The 20,637-nt window shown below is 39.9% G+C and overlaps 1 protein-coding gene across 1 annotated transcript in view; it reads left to right on the forward strand.

Annotated features, from left to right (window-relative positions):
• Positions 1–6,381: 6,381 nt before the first annotated feature.
• Positions 6,382–20,637, forward strand: part of LOC103516107 — a gene marked incomplete at its 3' end in the record, with an annotated part of 45,447 nt that continues 31,191 nt past the window's right edge. Inside the window, exon 1 of the mRNA XM_026828597.1 lies at positions 6,382–6,466. The remainder of the gene's footprint in view (positions 6,467–20,637) is intronic.

The raw sequence follows: 20,637 nt of genomic DNA on the forward strand, positions 1-20,637 counted from the left end.
GGTCGAAAAAGTTACCAATGTCTTCTTTCAAAGACAACGGGTGCCGCAAAAGTTTGGTGTCCCCAGGGAAGTCATTTTCTGGTCTACTGACCGCCCCGAAATGCTTCTGATTCCATTTGTCGCTAACTTTTGTAGTCAGGGATGCTCGAAACTTTGGAAAAAGGTAAATAAAATAGGGAAGTCATTTTAAAATGGAAAATGTCAGTATTGGCTACTTTTTGTGTTGTGTTGGGAGACTAAAAAAAAAGTGGAAACAAATGACAATGATAAGTGAAATTCTTAATTGATTTAATAAACCGTAAGTTGACTTAGAGCGGGGTTTACCAAATCAGAATTGAGATCAATCTAGGATTGAGCTATGTCCAATTCAATCCAGGATTGAAGCCAACTCCGACTTAGCAAAACGCGGTCTAAATACCTCGCGTGGCGGCTGAAGCCTCCGTTATAAACTTGGACACAAACGTCCATAGTGGCCTTGGTACAGCTAGCGGTACCACATGGGCCGCCCTTAGTACCAGTAGCTCCCACAGACCATGACATTGCCGCCAATAACCAACCTCCTAGAGAGGAGAAAGAAAATGAATGTTAAGGTAGAAACACTCTGCTATCACGTCACGTGAGCTCATGTGAGATTTACTAGTGGTTCCGACGAGGTGCAGCGATAGAACGTTGAATTCACCAGTTTGCAATGGATCACTGAAGTTGAGTAACGTTAGAACAGATTTCTTGTTTACCATTTTACGTCCACACTTGCCATTTTTCTCACAATCTTATCGCGAGTACGTTCAGATCTTACTCAGAGATATGGAGAAAAGGTTTCTTCTTTAGGTAATTATGTTACACGCATAGGTACTCAATATTATGTAGGTTACGAGTAGGATATTGTCCCGTGACTCGAAAACATAGCACATTTTTCTTAAGCCGTGTCCACACACAGTCGACGACTCGATATCGACGTCGTCTGAAACCGTACACTGCCCCGACAACATTCACCTCTTCATCTCGTCGCCGGGGCCTTACCTATGTGTGGTATAATATCTTCCTGAACTCCTCTAGCCTCATCAATTGTTTGTATGAAATCTCCTGACATTTTAGCCGCGTGGATTTGTTCCAGTCTGTTACCTAAATTACGAGCTGCGGCTTTTTCCAATAGACCTGTGATTTGGACGGGTAAAAGAAAAGGATAAATCAATGGGTTAAACACTTCAGAGATATGGAGAAAAGGTATTTTCTTTAGGTAATTATGTTACACGCATAGGTACACAATATTATGTAGGTTACGAGTAGGATATTGTCCCGTGAATCGAAAACAGCACATTTTTCTTAAGCTGTGTCCACACACAGTCGACGACTCGATATCGACGTCGTCTGAAACCGTACACTGCCCCGACAACATTCACCTCTTCATCTCGTCGCCGTAGGTCGATCGATGGCGTCAAATATGTGTGGACACAGCTTCATAAAAAATCTTTAATTATCCTGTTAGTTGTGACTGGATTTCCACATTATGTAATTTTAGAATTAGAATCGAAGTATTTTTTATGCATGTTGAAATTTGTTCTGTGTCCCCATGGACGGTATAATTAGGTTCGAATCCCTGTTGTACACTCGCTCACTTGTACACAATGGTCACAGTACTAGATGTTCCTGTTAGTTGTGACTGGATTTCCAAATGATGCAATTTTAGAAGTAGAATCGAAGTATTTTTTTATGCATGTTGAAATTTGTTCTGTGTCCCTTTGGACGGTATAATTAGGTTCGAATCCCTGTTGTACACTCGCTCACTTGTACACAATGGTCACAATACTAGATGACATAGTTTTTATTTCATGTTGAAATTTGTTCTGTGTCCCTATGGACGGTATAATTAGGTTGGAATCCCTGTTGTACACTCGCTCACTTGTACACAATGGTCACAATACTAGATGACATAGTTTTTATTTGAATACTCATGGGTATTTGAATGGACAAATCCCTTCCCATGGCAAACTAGTGTCTCTTTATCTTCATTGTCCAACTGTGTCTCGCTCTTTCCTTTTTCGTCCTCCTCCTCCTCCTCTTTATCCTTTCTTCCTTTCTCACTCTCTTTTCCTTCCGGCTCTCTTCCCTCCTTCTCTCTTCCTAGTCTTACCTACCTCAGTGGTGTAGTGGTCAAGGCGCTCGCCTGGTAAACAGGAGGGCGTGGGTTCAATCCCAGCCGAGGTATTGAATTTATAAATGATTATATCTGAAACCCTAACACAGCACACCCAATGTCCCAATCCCAATTCGAAACGAACACAACACAAAATCCACTGCATGCTCTTGTGACAAAATAGTGAATTTATATGCACGAGCTTATGAACAAAAATGTTGGAACCCAATAATATTAAGTACACCCCGAGGTACCGTATGAAACAATTTATAAACGAGGGTTCACCTCCAAGTATTAATCTAGTTATCCAATGGGAGGGAAGGGTATGGAATGCTATTTGTAATGCCATAAGGCTTTAGAATGGGAGGGAAGGGAATGGAATGCTATTTGTAATGCCATAAGGCTTTAGATTTATGTGCCCAATGAAATCCGAAATGACCTTTGACTCTTGAGAGTTTTATACTCGAGGCCACAAATCAGAAACTTTGGTGTCTGCACGCTGAAGATGTTGATGTTGCTTTTGCTTAGGTTGAAACTCTATTGATTACCTACATCAGTTGCCAAGATGCCTAGTCTACGAAGGACTTCTCTCTCCAAACTTCACGTTTACTCTCTCTCTCTGAACACAAATCAGAAACTTTGGTATCTGCACTCTGAAGATGTTGATGCTGCTTTTGCTTAGCTTGAAACTAAACTGAGTATTTGAGACGCTTTTGCTTAGGTTGAAACTCTATTGATTACCTACATGAGTTGCCAAGATGCCTAGTCTACGAAGGACTTCTCTCTCCAAACTTCACGTTTCTTTACTCTCTCTCTATGAACACAAATCAGAAACTTTGGTATCTGCACTCTGAAGATGTTGATGCTGCTTTTGCTTAGCTTGAAACTAAACTGAGTATTTGAGATGGCCTAGCTCTAGAATTTGATTCCATGAAGGACTTCTCGCTCTAATTCAACGAACGTCATATTTCCTACCCCTCGCCCAAAGGAAAAAGTGAGAGGGATTTCTCACTTCTTCTTTCGGAAAAAGGATTTCGAGTATTTGAGATGGCCTAGCTCTAGAAGTTGATTCCATGAAGAACTTCTCGCTTTAATTCAAAGAACGTCATATTTCCTACCCCTCGCCCAAAGGAAAAAGTGAGAGGGATTTCTCACTTCTTCTTTCGGAAAAAGGATTTCTTAGAATAAGTTGATTCCATGAAGGACTTCTCGCTTTAATTCAACGAACGTCATATTTCCTACCCCTCGCCCAAAGGAAAAAGTGAGAGGGATTTCTCACTTCTTCTTTCGGAAAAAGGATTTCTTAGAATAAACCCCAGGTCTGAATAGTTTATGAGACTTACACACACGTGTAGTTCTTCAAGATTTTTCCTTGAAAAGGCAGTCAATATTCGCAGAAAAACAGAAGCTCGGAGAATCTGAAACAAATACACTTTGCACTTACAACTTAGCTTTGCACTTTACAACTTAGAGCAAACTCCCTTCCCCACAGTTCTGAGGTATTCCTTCGAACAATAAAACGCGCAAAGTTTAACAACATTGAAACATACTCCACCGTTACCTCCGGTGAGTGCGAACTTCTAAAAGTTCGCTGTGGTTTCGAATATCTACTTCGTCTGTTGCGGAGGAAGAATAAATTCCGTCTAAACTTTGCGGTCTTTCGACTTCAATCTAATGGGGTGAAATTTTCCCAACCGCATCCACGAGCCACAATTGGAAAACAGGTTTCCCTTGTCTTGTTTGACGGAGTCCCCTTTCTTTTTTGATGGAGTTCGTGTTTACGGCAATGATGATTGTTGACGACAATGACCCACATGCATGGACCACAAATTTTTTTGAGATATCGACAAAAAAAAGTGTCGAGATAACATGAGATCAGGTAAGACAAAAGTCATATGAATAGACTCTTTAGCAAAAGTAACTCAGGATTTTGGATTGGCATAAAAGAAAACCCCTTTTTCGAATATTTGGCAGGATATAAATGCCTGTGTCATGTGGAGGAAAATTCTCATCGTGTCTAACAAGCTTGAAGGTAGCTTTGACAAATTAACCAGAAAAGAACCATCCATAGGGGGAATTGCCTTACGGATGGTTCTTTTATGCCTTGAAGAGAGGATCAAGTGTTGGAGAGGATACCCCACATGCATGGACCACAAAAAATTTTGAGATATCGACAAAAAAAAAAGTGTCGAGATAACATGAGATCAGGTAAGACAAAAGTCATATGAATAGACTCTTTAGCAAAAGCAACTCGGGATTTTGGATTGGCATAAAAGAAAACCCCTTTTTCGAATATTTGGCAGGATATAAATGCCTGTGTGATGTAGCAGGATAAAAGGTAGGATTTCAGGCCATGTCCCTATCGTTGTATTGCAGTCTAAAAACACTCTCCAAATTTGAGAATTTAATATTTCAACAAAACCTCCCATGAGAAGTTTTCCACAATGTGCAGCCTGTGAATGCAATTTGGTTTGCAAATCAGAGCGGAACCTAGAGAAATGGTATAGGTATCTAATTTGATTTATGTATACATTTTATACACAGAAGGGGGACGTGATAGCTATGTACGTAGATGGATTTGTAAATTTAACCAAAATACGAGGAAATTCTGCTTCCCAGGAAAAGCACGCGGGCTTGAATTTTAATTCCTTTGCCTGACGAAATTTTCTCCGAATTTTCTATGTACATAAATGTGTATAAGTATATTGCATTGAGCACATATCTGATACATACATAAAAGCTCTGTCCCACATTGGGAGCGTAGTCGAGCGACTTTTAGTAACGACTAGCGTGTAGTCGCCTGAAAAAGTGAAAATCCCAATCTACGAAAATAATACAGAAATCTCACACTCTAGGAGAGTTAAGTCGTGCAACTCCAATGTGAGATGTGAGAGGTCCCTATTATTGCTACAAAAAGTCGCACAACTCTGCTTCGAATGTGTGAGCAACCTAGTCTACACACTACGATTGACACACGCTCATGTTGTAGCGTTGTCTTCAAGATATTATCATCTTTGGTGTCCTAATAGATCAGTTGCGCTTACTTGGGTGATATTGCAAAGTCATAGAGCAGGAAAAATGAGGACCAACGGAATTTTTCTTTTTCTTCTACGACTTCTAGATCCTGGGATAAATCGATTTAAAAAATACCGGTATTTGTACCGGTAAATCGTTGTACCGGTAAATCGTGAAGTTTGACGTCACGGCATACGCTCCCGTAGGCGATGACGTCATAATTCATGACTCCCGCTTCATTGTTTGTGCGCAAGCGTTTCTGCGCATTTTGACATTAAGTCTGACGTCACAACTCTTTGAACTTTTTAATTAAAACCCGTTTCTGCGCATTTTGACGTGAAATCTGACGTCACAACTCTTTAAACTTTTTCATTAGAACGGCAATTAAAAATTGAATTTTCGACCTTTTAAATTTACTTTTTCTTCACATGGCCTTGATGCTTAGCGTGTAAACAAATGCCGAAAAACGCTGAAATTCTGTTTCGTGTTAATATAGGCCAGGCGGTGCTGCGAACTCTTGACGTTCGCGCGCCTCCCGGCGCGCTTGATAAAAAAAAATACTTTTTCGGAGTTTTGACCTTAGATTTGGATTTTTCACAACTTTTTACGTAGGAATCAACCTTTTATTATTAATATCTTCCCAATTGCAACTCCTCCATTGGCTAGATTTTCAATAAAAATTTAGTTACTGAATTGCATAGCTAGTTCTAGCAGCAATAAAACAAAAGTCTACACTGACACCGAGATAAGTACCTGACGTTACTAAACGATTTTTCAAGTAGGTATTTAAATACTCACTTACCTAAGTACTTACCTGAGTAGATAATAAACAGAAGAACAGACAGTAAGTAAATCCTAATAAAGGTTTCAAAAACGATTCTGGAGGATTCCTTCTTTCTTGGTACATTTCAAGGTGGGTCTACACCTGGCTAAATCAAAATTTGTCTTGAAGTTTTTACACGTGACTGTATGTAGACATGTACGAGTATTACCTACTGGTTATACACTATTTTCGTACGTATTTATTTTAGGAGCGTGTTCCTATATTATCTACGTGTGTAGGAGCAAGGAGCATGTATATTGGGATTTTCCCCCGGTATGTTACAAATTGAAAGTTATCTCGGTGAAGAGATAAGACTCATGAAGTCATGATGTTCCGTCACACACAGGATGTTCTTCTTGTGGGAAAAAAAATATGAAATGTATCTCTCATAGGTTTCTGCAGGTAGACCTGATAAACGAACCCTTTCAGCCGTACCTACCTGATAATGAGTGGCTGGGCTTAGATGCAGCTATAGGTCGGGATACTATCTAATGGTAGGTATCTGATGATGGTAGCTGATCTGCCGTATCTGTTTCACACAGGTACCAGGGGTGGACCTGATAAATGAACCTTTTCAGCCGTACCTACCTGATCAGATCTACCTGATAATGAGTGGCTGGGCTTAGGTCGGGATACTATCTAATGGTAGGTATCTGATGATGGTAGCTGATCTGCCGTATCTGTTTCACACAGGTACCAGGGTAACGTGCCGTCTAATTACAATGCTCACTCTAATGAAAAGCCATGAATTTTATTACTTTTTAATTAAATTTTTAAATTTCACCTCAACCCCTCTCGCCCGCCTTCTTCCCAGCAAAAAACCTCAAATAAATATTTTCGAGAAAACTTTGTTGTTCGTAAAACACCGCCAAGCTCTGTTTTTTGTTTATTTTAAACTTTGGCCAATTGGAAAGTTCGGTTGTGCTTCTGTGAGCTTGGTCTTCTGAGGAATGAGGAGCATTTAAGAGATGGAAAATCATTTGTTGGGTGGGTACAATTATCATGCTTGAGGTAGTATTTCTTGTTCATTTTGTTATGTAAAATAATGTAAAAGGGCACTGCGTTGAAAAGCTCATGCTGATGGCACTCACTAAAAAAGCTCTTCTAATAACCCTTTTCGTTGCAGGTCTTTTAATAACCCTTCTAAAATCGAGACCCATGCACATTGTATATAAAAATGGAGACTAGACACCATAGCAAATGAAAATCCCTATTAACTTTAAAAGTTAAAACGCCTTAACGTGGAAAGTTGAAACTGACTTTCGGACCATGCGTTCCACCTTCCTTCATCTGGGAAAAGGTTCATTCAGAAAATTTGTAGAGAAATTCTGTGGGATGAAAAACGCAAACAAGCTCAAAAGTTCATTAAAGATTGAGCCTTTATACCTACCCAGCTGAAAACGTAACCCTAACCCCTCAACACATATTATATCTACTATTCTTATAGGTAGATAGAGGCAACTACATACGATAAGTCAATGGAGCAGTATTTTCCGTTCTAATGAAAGAGTTCAAATATGAAACACATATTATATCTACTATTCTTATAGGTGGATAGAGGCAACTACATACGATAAGTCAATGGAGCAGTATTTTCCGTTCTAATGAAAGAGTTCAAATATGTGTGACGTCAGACTTTACGCAGTTGTTTTTTTCGTCCGTTAGGTAGCGCCACTATGCAAGCGCGCTAACGGAGGAGCAGAAAGAACTGCGCAGAAACGTATGCGCACAAACACATTAATGCGTTGCCTGCGAGAGAGCTTTGCCCGGGACATTTGATGTGACGTCATCGCCTACGGGAGCGTATGTCGTGACGTCAAAGTTCACGATTTACCTGTATTTTTTTAAATCGATTGGGAAAAGGTTCATTCAGAAAATTTGTAGAGAAATTCTGTGGGATGAAAAACGCAAACAAGCTCAAAAGTTCATTAAAGATTGAGCCTTTATACCTACCCAGCTGAAAACGTAACCCTAACCACTCAACACATATTTATTATATCTACTACTATTCTTATAGGTAGATAGAGGCAACTACATACGATAAGTCAATGGAGCAGTATTTTCCGTTCTAATGAAAGAGTTCAAATATATGTGACGTCAGACTTTACGCAGTTGTTCTTTTCGTCCGTTAGGTAGCGCCACTATGCAAGCGCGCTAACGGAGGAGCAGCAAGAACTGCGCAGAAACGTATGCGCACAAACACATTAATGCGTTGCCTGCGAGAGAGCTTTACTCGGGACATTTGATGTGACGTCATCGCCTACGGGAGCGTATGTCGTGACGTCCAAGTTCACGATTTACGGGTATTTTTTTTAAATCGATTTATTTCGGGATCTAGAAGTCGTAGAAGAAAAAGAAAAATCCGTTGGTCCTCATTTTTCTTGCTCTATGACTTTGAAACATCACCCAAGTAAGCGCAACTGCTCCATTGTTCCCAGTCCAAATGAATGCTCTGAAATTGATGTGAATTCATGAAACGATTCTTATCATTCAGAGCACAGCCGCGTTTGCACAAAGTGATCATAGCTGTTTCCAACAGTATTAGTGCTGAGTCCATTCCTTGGACTCATATGCACTTATGGATTTGAACGATGATTTAGAACTTGCTGACAATCGAGCAGAGCCACAGAATGGACTACAAATGATTATATCCATTACAAATTTCATTCCATATAATTGTATGGATTGTTTGACTCACCATGTGTAGACACCCGAACACAGCACACCCAATGTCCCAATCCCAATTCGAAACGAACACAACACAAAATCCACTGCATGCTCTTGTGACAAAATAGTGAATTTGGAAGTCCTCATTTTTCCTGCTCTATGACTTTGAAACATCACCCAAGTAAGCGCAACTGCTCCATTGTTCCCAGTCCAAATGAATGCTCTGAAATTGATGTGAATTCATGAAACGATTCTTAACATTCAGAGCACAGCCGCGTTTGTGATCATAGCTGTTTCCAACAGTATTAGTGCTGATTATTTGCTACAATATAATGGCAAGTCCATTCCTTGGACTCATATGCACTTATGGATTTGAACGATGATTTAGAACTTGCTGACAATCGAGCAGAGCCACAGAATGGACTACAAAATAAATGATTATATCTGAAACCCTAACACAGCACACCCAATGTCCCAATCCCAATTCGAAACGAACACAACACAAAATCCACTGCATGCTCTTGTGACAAAATAGTGAATTTATATGCACGAGCTTATGAACAAAAATGTTGGAACCCAATAATATTAAGTACACCCCGAGGTACCGTATGAAACAATTTATAAACGAGGGTTCACCTCCAAGTATTAATCTAGTTATGCAATGGGAGGGAAGGGTATGGAATGCTATTTGTAATGCCATAAGGCTTTAGATTTATGTGCCCAATGAAATCCGAAATGACCTTTGACTCTTGAGAGTTTTATACTCGAGGCCACAAATCAGAAACTTTGGTGAAGAATGTGAAGATGTTGATGTCGCTGATGTCGCTTTTGCGCCAACTCGAGTAAGAAACTCGTGGTGTAATTTCCAGGAATAAATATTCAACTCGAGTAATTTCTACTCGAGTTGGAAAATAATCGAGTTGAGAAATCTCACTCGAGTCCCATCACTACTCTGAAGATGTTGATGCTACTTTTGCTTAGCTTGAAACTAAACTTGAGTATTTGAGATGGCCTAGCTCTAGAAGTTGATTCCATGAAGAACATCTCGCTTTAATTCAACGAACGTCATATTTCCTACCCCTCGCCCAAAGGAAAAAGTGAGAGGGATTTCTCACTTCTTCTTTCGGAAAAAGGATTTCTTAGAATAAACCCCAGGTCTGAATAGTTTATGAGACTTACACACACGTGTAGTTCTTCAAGATTTTTCCTTGAAAAGGCAGTCAATATTCGCAGAAAAACAGAAGCTCGGAGAATCTGAAACAAAAACACTTTGCACTTACAACTTAGCTTTGCACTTTACAACTTAGAGCAAACTCCCTTCCCCACAGTTCTGAGGTATTCCTTCGAACAATAAAACGCGCAAAGTTTAACAACATTGAAACATACTCCACCGTTACCTCCGGTGAGTGCGAACTTCTAAAAGTTCGCTGTGGTTTCGAATATCTACTTCGTCTGTTGCGGAGGAAGAATAAATTCCGTCTAAACTTTGCGGTCTTTCGACTTCAATCTAATGGGGTGAAATTTTCCCAACCGCATCCACGAGCCACAATTGGAAAACAGGTTTCCCTTGTCTTGTTTGACGGAGTCCCCTTTCTTTTTTGATGGAGTTCGTGTTTACGGCAATAATGATTGTTGACGACAATGATACCCCACATGCATGGACCACAAAAAATGTTGAGATATCGACAAAAAAAAAGTGTCGAGATAACATGAGATCAGGTAAGACAAAAGTCATATGAATAGACTCTTCAGCAAAAGTAACTCAGGATTTTGGATTGGCATAAAAGAAAACCCCTTTTTCGAATATTTGGCAGGATATAAATGCCTGTGTCATATGGCAGGATAAAAGGTAGGATTTCAGGCCATGTCCCTATCGTTGCATTGCAGTCTAAAAACACTCTCCAAATTTGAGAATTTCATATTTCAACAAAACCTCCCATGAGAAGTTTTCCACAATGTGCAGCCTGTGAATGGAATTTGGGTTGCAAATCAGAGCGGAACCTAGAGAAATGGTATATCTAATTTGATTTATGTATACATTTTATACACAGAAGGGGGACGTGATAGCTATGTACGTAGATGGATTTATAAATTTAACCAAAATACGAGGAAATTCTGCTTCTCTAATTTGATTTAATGAATACATTTTATACACAGAAGGGGGACGTGATAGCTATGTACGTAGATGGATTTATAAATTTAACCAAAATACGAGGAAATTCTGCTTCCCAGGAAAAGCACGCGGGCTTGAATTTTAATTCCTTTTCCTGACGAAATTTTCTCCGAATTTTCGATGTACATAAATATGTATAAGTATATTGCATGGAGCACATATCTGATACATACATAAAAGCCCTGTCCCACATTGGAAGCGTAGTCGAGCGGCTTTTAGTAACGACTAGCGCGTATATAGTCGCCTGAAAAAGTGAAAATCCCAATTTGGTGTCCTAATAGATCAGTTGCGCTTACTTGGGTGATATTTCAAAGTCACAGAGCAGGAAAAATGAGAACCAACGGAATTTTTCTTTTTCTTCTACGAGTTCTAGATCCCGAGATAAATCGATTTCAAAAATACCGGTAAATCGTGAACTTTGACGTCACGGCATACGCTCCCGTAGTATAATTTATGACTCCCGCTTCGTTTGTTTGTGCGCAAGCGTTTCTGCGCATTTTGACGTGAAATCTGACGTCACAACTGTTTGAACTTTTTCATTAGAACGGCAATTAAAAATTGAATTTTCGACCTTTTAAATTTACTTTTTCGGAGTTTTGACCTTAGATTTGGATTTTTCACAACTTTTTACGTAGGAATCAACCTTTTATTATTAATAGTTTCCTCCATTGGCTAGATTTTCAATAAAAATTTAGTTACTGAATTGCATAGCTAGTTAATTCCAGTCTAGCTAAATCAAAATTTGTCTTGAAGTTTTTACACGTGACTGTATGTAGACATGTACGAGTATTACCTACTGGTTATACATTATTTTCGTACGTATGTATTGTTAGGAGCGTGTTCCTATATTATCTACGTATGTAGGAGCAAGGAGCATGTATATTGGGATTTTTCCCCGGTATGTTACAAATTGAAAGTTATCTCGGTGAAGAGATAAGACTCATGATGTTCCGTCATACACAGGATGTTCTTCTTGTGGGAAAAAAAATATGAAATGTATCTCTCATAGGTTTCTCCTTTTTCCCTTTCTCCCTCCCTTTTTCCCTTTCTCCCTCCCTTTTTCTCCCATTTTCCCTCTCTCCCTCCCTTTTTCTCCCTTTTCATCTCTTACTTTTCTATCTCTCGTATATCTAGTTTTCTTCGTTTCCCCTTTCTCAGTCTCTTTTTCGCTCTCTTTCTCATTTTTCCCCTCCCTCTTTCTATCTTTTTCCCTCCTTACCTCCCTTTTCTTCCCCTTCCTCATCTTTTTCGCCTTACTTATCTATATCTAGTGCCTCTTCTCTTTTTATATTTATGGCTCTCTCTTTCTCATCTCTTTCCCGTCCTTTCTTTCTTCCTCTCACGTTTTCTCCTCTTCGTTTTATCTTACTTCTCTCTTTGTATTTCTGTTTTCTTTCTGTTTTCTCTCTCCCTCTTATAGGTGAAGGAAGGAGGGAGATAGAAAGAGAGAGAGAGAGAGCGAGGGAAAGTTTAAGAGCAGGAACAGAGGAGGTGTTCGTGAGCGGTTTTTTTTTCCAGGAAGTTTGACTTACTGAACTGTATGGTAGGTATATTACCTACCTACCTAATACACGTAGATTATTATCGGGATTTGAATTTTTCATTTTCACTTCGCCTCCTCATTTTCTTTTTTTCCTCCTCTTTCTCCTTCCCTCTCTCTCTCTCTCTCTCTCTCTCTCTCTCTCTCTCTCTCTTTCTTAGTACCTACCTACTTAATACACGTAGAATATATCGGGATTTGAATTTTTCATTTTCACTTCGCCTCCACATTTTCTGTTTTTCCTCCTTCCTCCTCTTTCTCCTTCCCTCTCTCTCTCTCCCTCTCTCTCTCTTTCTTTCTCTCTCTCTCTCTCTCTCTCTTTCTCTCTCTCTCTTTCTCTGTTCCTCCTTTTCTTCTCTTCCCGTTTCCTGATTTTCTCATCTGACTTATCATTTGTATACTTCAGAGGTATTTTTATTTCTTCCTCTTCCTCGTCCTCCTCCTACTCCTTCTTCTTCTTCTTCTTCTTCTTCTTCTTCTTCTTCTTCTTCTTCTCTCTCTCTCTGTTCCTCCTTTTTTTTCTCTTCCCGTTTCCTGATTCTCTCATCTGACTTATCATTTGTATACTTCAGAGGTATTTTTATTTCTTCCTCTTCCTCGCCCTCCTCCTCCTCATTCTTCTTCTCCTCCATCTTTCATCTTTTACATTCCTCTTTCAACTTTTCTTCTTGTAATACTTCAGAGAGTTTTTTCTCTCTCCTTCTCCTCATCCTTTCTCTCTCTCCCTCTCCCCGATCCTTCTCTCTTCTATTCCTCCCTCCTTCTTTTCACTGGGAATTAACAAACAATTTGCTGTGTGCAAAATCCATCCATCTATCTACAATCTGATGCAGCTAAAACAAACGTACTTTCTGAAAGTACATAATATGGGTTTCTAGTCAAGTCTTCAGTACGATACATGTTTGAAAATAAATATTTAATTTGAAACGTAAACAAAATTAACACTATCATAATATCTTCTTTAAAATAATGTACGTGTAAAAAAAAAAAATAATAATAACAGTCTTTAAAATAGAGATATTTTCACATAGGTACCCTTCTATCTCTATACTAAAATGGTTCTTCCCTTTTTCATATCCTTTTTCTACCTTCCTATCTCTCTCTCTCTCTCTCTCTCTCTCTCTCTCTCTCTCTCTCTCTCTCTCTCTCTCTCTCTCTCCCTCTCTCCCTCTCCCTCTCACTCTCTTTGTGTCCCAATTCCATGATTATCTTATTTTGTACGTGAGACATAAAACTGCCTAAAGATGGGGACTCGAAACATGAATCTCACAAACATTGTCATAAGCAGTAAAGACCGACCCAAATAGAGAAGAATTTTTGTTTGTTAAGGGTGGGTCACTAAAAGATTTTTGTGATGGGGATTTCACTTCGTACCAAACCGTGACAACCTACCCTCGTCGCAACATGCTCCTCACCCGGCTTGATGGTGCAGGGAAAAACCCCTGCAGCACGCGATTGTCCAGATAATGGTCAGTATGGTCACCGGTCCAGATACCAACCACGCTCAACGTTGCTCAACTTTCGAGATCCATCGAGAACTGGCGCATTTTACCTAAAATACTCGGAATCATAAAATCCTAACTGAAACAATGTCGAAAAAGCTAGAAGAAACATCTTTGAAAGCTATACAGCAGTGCATTAAATTCCTCCATTTTATTTAGAGGAAAAAATAAGGGGACGAAAAAAGGTAGGTAGGAATACTTACCTTTCCTTCGTTGCTTTTTGATTAAAAATTTAATTCTAAATGTGTCCTTTTACTTTCGGTGAAGTCCATGGAGAAAGAAACAGTAGGTAGGACGGAATGAATCTAAAAAGCTTGGAAGGAAATAATGGATAGGACCGGTTTTAGAATTCGGTGTTAGGGGTCACAGGTTCGAGTCCCTGGTAAGTTGGAGCTTTCAGTGTCGACCGGTAAGTGGAATACAAATTCGTTAATAATAAAATTGCCTGTTGCACTTGTACAAAACTTGACTTGTCACGCTAACTGTCAAGTACATAATCTGTTATACATGGTGGACCTTGCCTAAAAAGGAAGCAAGGAGGCTTTGTGCTTCTTCCATCTATAATATTCAGGGTTATGGGTTACCAAGTTACTTCCTCAAAATTGGGGGGAGGGGTATCATGACAAAACATACTCATCTCAATAAATATTCATGGGCTCACCCAGGGAAACAAAAATCAGTCACACTAGTACGTCTTACTTCTTCTTTTTTTTTTTTCTTCCTTTCTTGTAGTAGTTGGTTTGACGTCACTCTATATCTGCTAAGGTTTTTAGTGTCATTTTCTTTACCTATTGCCTTAAAAGTAGTTCAGGGACGTAGGAATTGCTTTGAATTTGCAGGAGCGATGACAGGTTGACAGGTGAATTAGCGGAAAGCCTGTTTGAAGGACTGATAAAAGAAGATTTTTAGATAAAAGAAAAATCAACAATTTTTATACCACTAGACCTACCTATATTTGAAGACCTCAACTCTCTGAGGCTTTCATTCTGCTCCTTTACTGTGGTCTAATAGACTCCTAAAATTTGGAGGCATCCACCACTACCACCACCACCACCACCACCACCACCACCACCCCCTCGGTAAAATTCTGGATAAGGGCCTGCCTATTATCTGTTCTAACAAATCAAAGATCGGCAAGACCCCAGTAATAAGCGATATTCGAAACAGGCTAACGAGGATACTGCCCCGCCCTTGAATCCGCTCCTGTATCAAATTGCACCCAGCTCCAAGGCCTTTCATCCGGGTATGAAAGTTTAATGTCCTTCCTCTTAATGTTACTTGTGAGGATCAAAACTTGAAATAAAGTCACGTACGAGCGGAGAAAACAGCCCCCCCAAAAACTGGAGGAGCCTACATACGATGAATCCAGAAGGCCAAATATATCTACTTACTTAGGGACCTACTTTCTGTAACTGTGAAATAGGCATGATACCACCCTGTCAGTGTCTCTGCTGGAAGTGCTGGATATTTGGCACGTCCAAAATCCATTGTTTGAGTCCAACCACCCCCTCGGTGAAATTCTGGATAAGGGCCTGCCTATTATCTGTTCTAACAAATCAAAGATCGGCAAGACCCCAGTAATAAACGATATTCGAAACAGGCTAACGAGGATACTGCCCCGACCTAGACTTCGCGCCTGAATCAAATTGCACCCAGCTCCAAGGCCTTTCATCCGGGTATGAAAGTTTAATGTCCTTCCTCTCAATGTTACTTGTGAGGATCAAAACTTGAAATAAAGTCACGTACGAGCGGAGAAAACAGCCCCCCAAAAACTGAAGGAGCCTACATACGATGAATCCAGAAGGCCAAATATATCTACTTACTTAGGGACCTACTTTCTGTGGCTGTGAAATAGGCATGATACCACCCTGTCAGTGTCTCTGCTGGAAGTGCTGGATATTTGGCACGTCCAAAATCCATTGTTTGAGTCCACGAATCCACGGTATAGACTTGTCGTGTGCAAAGAATTCTCAGTCCAAAGGCGGCTTTCGCATTGAATGACGTGCCTCTGTGAAATCAGCAATGTTTTGTAATTATGTGACGTTAGCAAATCCAAATCCATTTGAACTCGACGACACAAAGGACTGGAATCAAATGAAATCACCCAGTCCAAAGGCGGCTTTCGCATTGAATGACGTGCCTCTGTGAAGTCAGCAATGTTTTGTAATTATGTGACGTTAGCAAATCCAAATCCATTTGAACTCGACGACACAAAGGACTGGAATCAAATGAAATCACCGTGTGTGGCCGCCCTCACCCGTAAAGGTCCACCAAAAGGGGAGGGAGGAATTCTCCTGCCTACCTATGGTTTATCTTTTATACACTGTTTATCTTTCACATTCCTACCTCTGATATATCTTGCAGCAATTTTGTTCATTCATCATGTTTTATTTTATATTAAACGTAGGAAAAGTTTTGCTGGCCTCAAAGCGTGTTCCCCGTGTATTTCTTATGGGGGGACTAAAAAACGTCTAAAAAACCGAAGGTAGAGCGTCTGCCTTATCCTAAATATATACAGCCCCTTGTGTAACTGACTCACTCATACTAATTCTAACCCTCTTCTAGATGAGCTAGAAAGATGTGGTTTTTATCCGAAACAGATTTCGTTTTCGCTTTCTCCTATCCTAATGCTTTTACTCTCTTCGATTTTGGACGACAAAGTCTCAGTTATTAGTTATTAGGTTATTTCAGTTCCTTCTGTCAAACCTTCTCTTCACGAGCCATTGCTTACAATAGTTACTAGCGCGCTATTTCCCAAGCTTACTAGGTTGCCTTGAGTTTCATCTTAATGCAATGATTACGCCAAGTTAATAAGATGCCAACAGACGTAGGTGTATGCATAATGAATGTATAATGTACATAAATAAGTTCTTTACAAACTACGAAATCTTAATAATGTGTCCAACCTGGTACCCTCCTATATCATTTGCTATTTATAAAGCACTTCCTTCCCGATTTTCCTACGTTCAAACCTTACACATTCACCAGTACCCCCTTTACACGTTCACACCTTTCACATCTTACCTACATACTTACCTACCTATATATACCGGTATATTAAAAGGTTTTAACGGGTATAATATTGCGTCAGGTTGCATAAAATTTAAAACTCCGAACGGTGTAACATAAAATGGTTTTATCATAAATTATCCAAACCCACCCACTCGCCCCCACTACCATCACCCACACCCGCACCCACCACCAACACCTGCATTTTCTTTTGTTTCCCCGAGACGAAAATTTATGAAAATGATATTCTGCAGAATGTACCTGGGAAACTGTGAAGATATTTCGAGCTTTCCTTAAGTGGATTGAAGTATCAAAGACTCGTCGTCAACAGAGGGTGAAGAGGTTTCGAAATTTTGCGAGTCATTCAACTTGTTGAGAATGTTGAGATTTTGGGTTGCAGAGATTTCGGGTAAAATGAGTCAAAGCCCTTGATCAAAGGGGGAGTTATCATTTTCCTCTTGTAAAGGTCGTCAAACTTTGAAGTCTTTGAACATACGTATAAACTGGACTGTTTTGAAGATCAGTGACCGGGATTTTACTCCTTGATCGAAGGGGGAGTTATCAATTTCCTCTTGTAAAGGTCGTCAAACTTTGAAGTCTTTGAACATACGTATAAACTGGACTGTTTTGAAGATCAGTGACGAGGATTTTACCTTTCGTTTGGTAACAAGCTATTGGGCTTTCTCACATTAATATTACCCAGCCTGAGGGAGTCCTGGAAGGGGGGCCTAGCAGCCCGCGATTGCTCAGATGGCAGATGTTCCCCCTTCCGGATTGGTTACGCTGCGTTGACTGGCTAATCACTAGCATACTCTTTGAACTATGCTTGTATAAATTTTTACTTTCTATTACCCTTACGTAGAGGGAACCTATACAAGGTAATGAGAAAGTGGGATTTTACCTTTCGTTTGGTAACAAGCTATTGGCCTTCTCACATTAATATTACCCAGCCTGAAGGAGGCCTGGAAGGGGGGCCTAGCAGCGATTGCTCAGATGGCAGATGTTCCCTCTTCCGGATTGGTTACGCTGCGCCGGCTGGGTAATCAATCACTAGCATACTCTTTGAACTATGCTTGCATAAATTTTCTAGATAAAGTCTATGGGTCTTCTTAAGTCCGATTCTCAGAGATCGCATCACGTGTTCCGGGAGGCGCGCGAACTTCAAGAGTTCGAAGCGCCGCGCGCCAGCCCTATTACCAAAACACCAGACAGCTGAAATTTTCAATGCACCCTGTACACCAGGGAGAACCTCAATAAACAAGCAACATTCTTTCACATTCATAAGATAGAAGTATTTTTCGTATTGCAAGTCCGATTCTCACATAGATAAAGTCTATGGGTCTTCTTAAGTCCGATTCTCAGAGATCGCATCAAGTGTTCCGGGAGGCGCGCGAACTTCAAAAGAGTTCGAAGCGCCGCGCGCCAGCCCTATTACCAAAACACCAGACGACTGAAATTTTCAATGCACCCTGTACACCAGGGAGAACCTCAATAAACAAGCAACATTCTTTCACATTCATAAGATAGAAGTATTTTTCATCCCTTAAACTCTAGCTGCAGCTCTGTAACTCCGGCTCCAACTCTAATATATGCAATAGTCATCAAGACCTTGCATATTTTTCAAATAATTTCCGGACGAAAATTTTCTTTGTCCCAAGTTTTTATCCAGGTTTTCCAGGTCAGGAAGATGACTGAGGGATTAAGGTGGAAATAAATGAGCGCCGCGTTCCACCGCTTAATAGCGGCTAAGTCGCGTTTAATACTGAAGCGATGCGGTTACCTTGACAACCGCGAAGAAAAAGACAATGCAGTTGGTAAATAATGTTTTTTGTGTACCAATTCTGTACCAAATACAAATAAGACCTTGTTTAGACTGCGGGAGTGAAGGAACTTTTCAGTCTGAATTCGAGAGCAATACTGAAGCGATGCGGTTACCTTGACAACCGCGAAGAAAAAGACAATGCAGTTGGTAAATAATGTTTTTTTTTTGTGTACCAATTGCGTACCAAATACAAATAAGACCTTGTTTATACTGCGGGAGTGAAGGAACTTTTCAGTCTGAATTCGAGAGTATAAACAGGGTATATTCTATTCTTAATTGATAAGATATGCATTTAAAGCTTGGTGCACTATATAAAACAAAATTCCCTTCCTCTCTCTCTCTTTCTCTTTCGACCTCTCTATAAAACAAAATTCCCTTCCTCTCACGCTCTCTCTCTCACACGCTCTCTCTCTCTCTCTCTCTCTTTCTCTTTCGACCTCTAAATAAAACATGATGAATGAACAAAATTGCTGCAAGATATATCAGAGGTAGGAATGTGAAAGATAAACAGTGTATAATAGGGACCTACTTTCTGTGGGTGTGAAATAGGCATGATACCCACCTCTCAGTGTTAATGGAAGGATTGGGATTTAATTCCTTTGAAAGTCCAAATGGACTGAAGCCAATCTAAAACTCTTAGGCCTCACCTGATCAGGTGTACCTGTCAGGTCTACCTGAAGGTGAGTGACTGGCCTTAGAGCGGGGTTTACTAAATCAGAATTGAGATCCATCTAGGATTGAGCTATTTACATACAGCCTTGACACCCAGTGTTTGAATTGAACTTCAATTTAATTTATTTATTTGACGGGTCATACAACCCAGTAATACAAAATTACATCAACAAGAACACAAGAAAAAGAACAAGTAACAAAAACAAAAATAAAAAATAATTCAAAATACATAAAAGACCTACCTGCCTACTTACTTTATTCAATGTAGAAAAAAAAAGAAAGAAAGTTATCAATCTAGAATTGAAGCCAACTCTGACTTCGTTTCCACCCATTTGAACTGAGGACACAAAGGACTTTAACCAAATTAACTCATCGTGTGTAGCCGCCCTCACCCGTAAAGGTCCACCAAAAGGGGAGGGAGGGAATTCTCCTGCCTACCTTCAAGAGGTACCTGGTTTATCTTTTATACACTGTTTATCTTTCACATTCCTACCTCTGATATATCTTGCAGCAATTTTGTTCATTCATCATGTTTTATTTAGAGGTCGAAACAGAGAGAGAGAGAGAGAGAGAGAGCGTGAGAGGAAGGGAATTTTGTTTTATATAGAGGTCGAAAGAGAAAGAGAGAGGAAGGGAATTTTGTTTTATATAGTGCGCCAAGCTTTAAATGCATATCTTATCAATTAAGAATAGAATATACCCTGTTTATACTCTCGAATTCAGACTGAAAAGTTCCTTCACTCCCGCAGTCTAAACAAGGTCTTATTTGTATTTGGTACAGAATTGGTACACAAAAAAACATTATTTACCAACTGCATGCATTGTCTTTTTCTTCGCGGTTGTACCTTGACAACGCGGTTGTACCTTGACAACCGGAAGCGATGCGGTTACCTAACCGCATCGCTTCAGTATTAAACGCGACTTAGCCGCTATTAAGCGGTGGAACGCGGCGCTCATTTATTTCCACCTTAATCCCTCAGTCATCTTCCTGACCTGGAAAACCTGGATAAAAACTTGGGACAAAGAAAATTTTCGCACGGAAATTATTTGAAAAATATGCAAGGTCTTGATGACTATTGCATATATTAGAGTTGGAACTGGAGTTACAGAGCTGCAGCTAGAGTTTAAGGGATGAAAAATACTTCTATCTTATGAATGTGAAAGAATGTTGCTTGTTTATTGAGGTTCTCCCTGGTGTACAGGGTGCATTGAAAATTTCAGCTGTCTGGTGTTTTGGTAATAGGGCTGGCGCGCGGCGCTTCGAACTCTTGAAGTTCGCG

The sequence above is a fragment of the Diaphorina citri genome, unplaced genomic scaffold (genome assembly GCF_000475195.1).
Source record: "Diaphorina citri unplaced genomic scaffold, Diaci psyllid genome assembly version 1.1 scaffold1489, whole genome shotgun sequence".
Taxonomy (NCBI): Eukaryota; Metazoa; Arthropoda; class Insecta; order Hemiptera; family Psyllidae; genus Diaphorina; species Diaphorina citri.